Here is a 9,254-nt window from a genome sequence, read left to right on the forward strand (position 1 = left end):
AACAGCCTACTTTAAGTTGTAGATATTCATAGCTGGAGTATTATAATTGGCACTTCGATTCAACCCTCACAGAATATACTTTTTTGATCGCAGTTAAAGAACATGTACATTTTGCTGTGTACCACTAGTATGGTAGTTCCAATACGGTTTAGAACTGAGCAGAAAAATACGTTTTACTATTATGAATAATGAAATAGATGGTTTTAATACAATTTAAGATAAAGTGTATATTTTTTTTTTTTTTTTTAATGAAATAGGCTGATAAGCTTTTGTGGGCTACAACTTCTATCCTCCTCAGCCAGAAAGATTGAGGTTGGTGAAGATGAAGACCTCAAAAGCTGGTACACCAGGGGTGCCCAACTTAACAGATACAGAAATGTAGTGGGCTAGGTCAAATAATCCCCCAGCCCAGTCCAAAATTGTTCACAAAGGGCTGGTCCAACCTTGACGGGGCCATTCCAGATCAGACTGGCCCTTTGTGAACAACTTTGAACACGTAAGAGGCATTCAGCAACACCGAAAACTGCAGCACGGGCCCCATGTGGTACCTTCCCAGGGAGCGGTTACAAGCATCATTGCAAGAGATTTTGCCTCTGGCAAGATGGCAGCACCCATTAAAAATAAACCCTCCTGAGAACTCTGAGAAATTCATGCATGAGTGGTATCACTGTACTCGGGAGATGTTGCTGAACACATATTGTGGGGGTTCTTTGGCAGTGACGCATTCCAGGAGCTGTAAATTCATGTCTGAAGTACAATTTGTGTGAAAAAAACACTAACTTACTTCCACAAACTCTGGCAAAGACTGGTAGTAGAATTAGTACATCCAGTGCCCAGGGTTTATGCTCAAAGTATTTTGTTTTATCAAAGAAACTGAAAGAAAGTTTCTACGTTGTTTTTATCTAATTACGTTTTCAGGAATAAAATCTGCTGAAGGTTATTTCCTTAACATGATAAACAGGTGAATTATTCTAATTAATATGACTAATAATATTGTATTTTATTTATATAGCGCCAAACATTAACACGGCTCTTCTTGTAATGTAGATTCTCAAGGGGTATGACAAAACTAGAATTGATAGACTAAGACAAACCGATACATGATGCAGAGAGGGACCTGCTCACAAGGTTACACTCTAGAGATGAATTAATGTTTTGTTTACGTAAAAGAGTCCCTTCAAGATAAATATTAAAAACAATGGTTTATATAGGTTTTTATTTGCAAAATATGACATACTCCTTGTTGTCTAGGTGATATTTAAGGACGAGAGTTACTTTGAAGTGAATTATAATGATTTTCTTAGGCACACCTTCAAACCGAAACTGCTTTTATTACCATTTTGTATTTCCTTTCTTTGGATCACAAGCCCATCATGCCTCTCTCTAGATTATTTTTCTCCTTGTTATATACATTAAAAGAAAATGATTATTACTAAGTAAATGTGCTGTAATGAACCCCTATGTAAGCATTGTGCAGAATACAGTAAATCATTTTGCTGGAGGTCACACACTTTGCACCACTTGAGCATGTCTCAAGCCACTGCACAGGAATCTGCATCGGATATATGTCAGTAAATTATTTAATCTGCATTATAGTATTGTTATATAATGCTATTAATGTCATGCAATGTGGTTAGTAGTACAAGCTAATTTCTCTACAGAATCAACTAAGAGCTGTTAAAAGGATTCATTAAATAGATCTAAGGCATAAGGGAAAAGGGAAAATATTGTGCAGATATTGCAATTTCAGTTCATTTATTGCCTGGGGGTAAATGTGTTTTTGGTTTAGTTCTGTAAAAAAATTGAAACAATCCTTTAAAATTAGTACTAGTGGAGTCACATAATATTGAATCAACACCTTAAGAGTGTATGACCTAGTCAAGGCTGACTTCATTAAATGCACTCGTACCCACCAACATTTCTGGCCCCCAAAGCAGGACACCTTTTTTGGGGGGTGGAGGTTATAAAAGGAGGGCAGGGGTGTGTGTGTGTGGTTAGTGGTGGTGCTGGGGGCTGGACCATTTGTCTACCTTACCTGTTCAGGAACTTCATAATGTATTGAAGCATAATGCTGTGATGTGATATCGTATTATTACAAGGTGGCCTTGTAGGAGCTGCATTGACCTGTAAAAGTGCTGACCCTGGCCAAAAGTCTTCCTATCTGTCCCATGATCCCGACTGCGCACAAAAATGAAACAGTGGGACAGCAGGACAGTCCCCCCAAAATGTCACAGTCCCGTCTTTAAACCTATACATTTTTATGTACTGATAAAGATGAAACCACTTAATGCTGTTTATTAATTTCATTAATAAAATGAAAAAAATAATAGTTTTTACATTTTAAAGAAATGTGGTGAATTATAAACACAATATAGATCAGTGATGATTTCCCAAAAAGTATTAGGGAATATTCAAAATGGTGGTGTTCCATCAACTCTTAAAACATCATCCCTACCAGGGTTGAATACTTTAACTCTTCCCAGAAAGAATTCTTTAACCCTTTTGTGACCCTTAATTTTTTTCTAAACAGAACAGAAACTTTAAATATACAAACCAAAAATAAATGTAAGCAGTAAACCGGTAAAAGAACAGTAGTCTGAGGAAGACTTATTCACTAAAATTTCCTTTTTATTTCATCTGTTTCTCTTTTGAATGTGATCAAGGTAGTTTACAAAGATTTTGGTATTTCTAATTTCCAAATAATAGAAAACATACGTAGAAGGCATTGGATTTTATTTTATATAGATGGTTACTAACTGTGCAAGAGATAGCTTTAAATACAATTTTGAGGGATTTATAAGATTAATTTGTAGCTGTCAATTACATATAAGTTGGATATGTTTGTTCTTTTTACTTTTTAAAGCTGTTCTGTTGGATTTATTCCTGTGAAACTAGACATTTGTTAATCAACCCCAACTTGCCTCCAGTGGTGTTAGACATGAGCATGACATAATGTCACTATTGATTGATCACTAATTACGTTTCGTTATGCTGGAAATCAAAGGATTGTGGAGACTCCTGGCGCATGACATTGACACACTTTTGCGATGGGAACAAGCAAGATATCACCTACATGCAGCAAGTCAGTCCAACCTTCACACAAGTCAAACTTAAAAGTACGATATAAGAATGGAATGTATGTATATCACTCAAATAAATATGGCCCCCACCCCAAAAGAAAAGGGCAAGGCAGATTTTAATCACATATGCTCCATGGCTTTGTCGGGTTTAAAAGGGCAGTTGTAGGTCTTTAGCTCCCACCACCCGGTGCAGGCAAGGCCCGTCTTTCTAAAGGTGCTGAGTTGAAATCCATTTAGTTTTCATCTCTGCATTCGTTAATTTAGTCGCAGAGTTGTTCAGTGTTTTATACATTATGGGTACTCATTATTTTTTTGCAGTCATCCCTTTGTGGAAATGGACACCTGCAAGTGCAGTACATTATGCTTTATGAGTTGTCCTCCTGGAGACTCTGATTACTGCTTTCAGTCTACCTCTATTGAGAGTTGAGGCGCTCACGTAAGGTAGGCACATGAAGTGGCCTTGTCTTCAGCAGCATGGCAGGACCTGTATTGTCCACAGCTAAATATTCCGGTGATGTTCTACCCTACCTCCCATACCTATGTGTAGAATCCAGGGGATTAGACCAGAGTACAAGCTAATTTCAATGCCACTGTGGGTTTTCATTAATATGTGTGTTTTATTTCTTAGCTACATTTATGTAACTTAACATGAACAGGATTAGTTTCCATGCATAAAAATAATGAATATTCATTATTAGCTTAACAATTTAAATATGGGCTGGTTAACATATTCATAGCAAAGATACTTTTGCACATACAGACACAACAAGAGGACCCTGTCTGTGAGCTTGCCATCTAACCTTGTGGCACTTTCATATAACCTTCTTGGCATGCATGGTTCAGCTGAACACATCTTTCCTGCAAGCCTATGATATGCATTAAAGTGAGTATGATGGTCGGAGTGTCCTTTTAAGTTTAATTAATGACAATGTATAATTATACATAGACAAAAAGGGAATAGATTAAAGTAAAATGTGTACCTTAACATGTTCATTTGGGCTGATGACCTGTGACTTTTTTTTCTCTTACCAAACTACACTTTGTGGTTGATTTCGTTAGTTTTTGAGGTGTGTAACTAATATTATTTGTCTTATTATGCCTCTATTAGGAATCAGTAACAACTTTCTCCTTCTAGCTGTGCATATCGATAGCGACATGTACGGTAATTAGCAGCAGTGGAAACTTTTGTATTTTAGTGTAACCCACTTTATCACTGGAAGTTAAGGTTTCATCCATAAACATCAATAAAAGGGCATAAAGTCTGGAGCTGTGGCTACCAAGCACTTGAATTTTGACCAATGCTACGTAATAGAATCCCTCTCCATCACTGAAACGTAAGAAAGCACAATAACTATGTGCAAAAGAATAAACATCAGCCGACCTGGCATATTTCCTTTATTATTTCCTTTTGGAAAGCCTTCTCAGTTTCTATGGATATAACCTGATTTTGTGTCACAGGACAGTTAAACAGTCCTTGAAAAAATACGAATTGTACACGATTTGTCTTTGAAGGGTCCGGGCATTCAACAGCACAAGGAATGACATATCAAACGCAGGATTTAGTTATAAAAGTGGTGAACCCAGTGATAGCCAAAGTACATTCCTGTCCGTCAGGTTCGGGATATAGTACATTGTCAATCAGCTTGGCATTAAAAGCCCCCTAAACGGTGGTCTTCACATGAGTCCCTTTCCTGTGTTTGTATGCAAGCTGTGTCATTTGCTCTTCCCTCCATGCCCCTGCTGGTATCACTTAACATACTGTTGTGATATCTCGGGGAGAAGAAAAAAAAAATCATGTTTAAACAGACTGTACGAACGGGTACTCGGTACTATTTACACTGGGCGCACACATACTTTTTAACAGTATTCTCTCTCTATATACAGAAGTGCCATTAGCATTTCAGTGCCGTGCTGGCGTTGCGAGGATCCTTAGATTTTGTTTAGGATTGATTGTTTAAAATATTTGGCTATTTACATATTTATGGCTCATGTTCCTAAAATCCCTTGAAGACTGCCTCTTAATTTATTTGCACCGCGCAGTGTAAACTGCGGCGCTATACATACATTTTATATTTATGGGCGTAAGGAAGTTGCTGAGGGGTGCTTTGAAACCACCTTTTTAGCTGTAAATAGCTATTGTGTACATATGGTAAGGTACTGCTGCTTAACAATTAGTAACTGCTTTGATGAAACTAAATTACATTTTTAAGTTCCCATCAGGAAGTCGCTTCACATATCTGTATTAATGTATTCAAGGCTCGAGAAGGAAAGTTAATTTTCCAGCTTAAATATTTAATTCAAGCTTAAAATTTAGTCTGTAATTAGAGCTCCCAAATGGCAAGAACATGGAGTATTTGTCCATTTTAATTAGATTGTTGTTTACCTATTAATTATATATCATATCTTGTCATATAGTTTTGATGGTAACAGATGGTGCTTGGAGTTAGTAAGGGTTTGAACAAAATAAGATTGCACATGATTTATTAAGTTGCACTTTATTAGTGAGTGGTCTGCTTTAGGTAATTCTCCAGGAAAAGAACGTAGCAAAATTTTTTTACTAATTTTTATATGATTATTCCTTTGTGGAATGAACATCCAGGCATCATTTTTCATTAGAAAAGAAAATATCACGGCTTCGTTTCTCTCTGGTAAAAGTAACACTCCTCTGCTGTCATGCTCGGTAATTTGATTTCTTTAAGATATATAGTTGTAGCTTAGAAAAACAGAATAACGGAGTTTGTTGTTTGACTATGCTGCCTGTCATTTCTGCATAGCTTCCACCATGATGCTGACGTGCGTCGTTTATATGTATTGAAGTAGACTGAACTTTGCCATGTTTTTGCTTGCAAGACACAATTCAGATGCAATGGTAGTGAACGAGTTAGGATGTCTGTGTCTTTTTGCGTTTGCCATTTTGTCTACTCATGAACAGAATTGCTTAATTCTTCCAGGCTTGGAAGGATCACTTTGCATCCTGGATCTATAATAGGTTACTGTACAGTGACTCACACCATGCATATTATTACAAAAAAATTAAGTCTTAAGAACCACTTTCTGGGCATGTAAAGGAGCCCCGACCCCTCTTCTCTCATCCGTAGAACGCGTATTCTGTACCCCTACCAGTCGTGGATGTAATGATACCCCTGACATGTGGCACAAAGAAACACAAAAAAGTGTTGACAGATACACGTGGGAACTTTCCAGAGCTGGATGCCCAGGGCTCTCCTTCTTTTGTTAAGTATGAGGCAGGAAGAGTAAACACTACCCTGGAACCCCTGGGGAAGCAGCATTTCTCTAGGGGGCACCCAGTGAGACCCGGGAAGTTCCAAGCTCAGGTAAGAAGGGTGTGTTCAGGTGGGTCACCAACTTAATAGCACATAGTGCATTTGGTTGGCTTGATAGACCCTGTGATGGCACCTAGTTCTAGGCAGTTGCAAATAGGAACCCGTGGAAACTTGCTGCTAGAGAGCTTGCTACCTAATTCCCATGGGGGCATAAATTCAGCAGCAACCAGTAGTTTGGAAATCAAATACTCTCTGTTTTAGTTGCTGAAGCCAGATGTTCAGGTAGCTTAAGTCAAATGTGTTGGTGTCTAGCCACAAGCTTAATTAGCCCTGCTCTTAATTATACGAATTGCTTTTAATGATAGCAGGCATGCAATATGTCCAAGAGACTCTACAAGTGTCCAAATCAGGATAGCTGTGTTGGCAGGTATGGTAAGAGGCAGGGAAGGGTGTGGGAACTGCAATGGGAACAGTGTCCCCCACTGTCATGCAAAGCAGCTACTCGGAGCAACGGGACCGTGCCTGAAAACCAGGACTTTTGAAGTGATAACATTTGATGGAATTAAAGTAGACCATGAAAAATCCCTATGTTACCAGAAAAGTCCAGACTTCATCCTGTATGACAGCTCTTTATGTAATCGATATGTGTAAATGTATAATATACATTAGTGCTTGGCAGCCATCTTGTTTTGTCTGTAGAGTTAAGAATAAACCAGATAATATTTTTCCCCAAGACACATACATTTAACCGCTATTATCTAGGCTATATAAATAGAATGGAATAACTTACTCAGACTGACACCCCCATATTAATGCATAGCCTTTTACACGGTTAGCAACATTTAAAACGTGGTCACTCTTTTCTTGATTTAAGATAAATTTAGCCGTTATGCTAAATATTTCCTTGTGGGAAATTTTCTATACAAGCAATATGGCTGCTTCTCATGATCCTATTTTTAATTGTTAGAGCAGTAAACTGACAATGCTATAGGCAGCCTATTGTTAAAGGGCAACTGGGAACAAAGATGGCTATGTTTTTTTATATATATATATATATATATATATATTCTAACAAATTACCTTGTCTCTATTATTTTGCTAATTAATTTGTTCTAAAATGTAGCAGATAATAAAATGTATAAATACCCTGAAAATCTTCTGAATTTATCACAGGTAATATCTTAAGTTATAAAAATAAAGCACAGAAATAGACACAATTGGGTCAGTGAAATGTTCTTTTCATTTTTATTACTTTATTCCTGGAAACTGATTGACACTCAAGAAGATTTTTTTCCAGTCATTTAAATCTGTCTCATCTTTGATGAGGAGCAATATTTTCATGCTGTTAATGGCAACATATATTATTGAAAGATTTTAATTCTTCCATATATCCAATTGACAGGCTTTGAAATTACTCCTATGTTTAATAACATTATTAAAGGGATGACAATGGCCATTTATTTCTCTGATGCCCTTTTTCATGTAAGCAAACAGTATTTGACTTGGTGTAAGGGTTGTATGATTTTCCCCCATTAGTGTGAAAGAGGATGTAGGGTTGCAATCATTGGGGGTTCCTAATCTGGTATATCTGGCCTAGAGACAAGCAATTTTATGGAGATTAAACAAATGTATATTAAATTTTGCTGCCTTATGAGCTTTATAAATAAAACATTTGTAATAATTGGTGGACACTAGAGCCCCCAGCCAAGGTTGGATACATTCTAGGAGCCAATAATCCACAGTTCCTAACATTTTTACTGAAGGCCCATGATATTTTGTGTCTTTCATTGGGGATTGATTGTAGATAAGGGAACGTATGCATATTTATACGTTGTACACAAAGGCAGCTGGGAGACCCAGCCCAAGTGGCCATTTAAAATAGTCACGAAAAGGGGTCCGCATAGGTTTCCTGTAATAGGAACATTAAAAGGGTTCTAGTGTGAATGCTGCAAATAATCCTTGTTAATCTAGATACTCTTGTGCTTAACTTTAATTGAAGGCTTCTGGTAGTGACCTATAATGTTCAAAGCAGCTCACGGGACAACTGGTACCCAGTCCTCTTCTCTGTACCCACCTTAAATTCTGAGCTCTCAGAAAAGAGGGACAGCGGGTGAAGAAACATGAACAGAGGAATTTGAATTCATTGAGAACTTGAAAAACCCATACATAACGACGCTCCCTGCTTTCAGTAGATAAAGCCAGGATTTAAATAAGTGAGAAGTCTCATTTTCTAATTCCAATAACTAAAGAGTATATGTTCCAATTAAAAAAAAAAATCTAGAAAGAAAAAATATGCACAATTCTCACTTTCCAACAGTGAAATGAAACATACAAGCTCATAATAATTGCATTGGAGAGTTATAAATGATTTTGGTTATTTGATAACTTTAAATGTATACCAGACGTTATCTAAGTTTAGTATTGTATACATTAGACTAGGGCTGAAACAACTAATCGATAAAATCGATAATAATCGATAATTAAAATCGTTTTCATTATCGATTAGTTGAATCGATTTTTATCGATTATAAAAAGAGTTTTTTTCAGAGCAAATGCTCTGAAAAACTCCTCTCCTTATATAATCCGACCTAAAACAGAGATCGGATTATAACACTAGAATCCAGATCCCCCGCAACGCTGCAGGGGACCTGGATTCCCCTCACTGTCGGCCGGTCTCTCACTTCCGTCTCTGTCTCCCCTCCCATACACCCCTCTGACTCCTTCCCCCTCCCATACACTGCTCTGCCTCTCTCCCGACTCCCTGGTATTTTGTGAACCTCCGTTGCTGACAGGCACTTTCACTGCAGCTTCATAGAAGCCTCAGCGTAAGTGAAGGTGAGTAACGGAGGCTGTCCGTGCGCATCGTGCAGACCCCCACCAGCTGCATCGC

Source organism: Sceloporus occidentalis, unplaced genomic scaffold (genome assembly GCF_023333645.1).
Source record: "Sceloporus occidentalis isolate IW3139 unplaced genomic scaffold, rSceOcc1.0.p SCAF_23, whole genome shotgun sequence".
Lineage (NCBI taxonomy): Eukaryota > Metazoa > Chordata > Lepidosauria > Squamata > Phrynosomatidae > Sceloporus > Sceloporus occidentalis.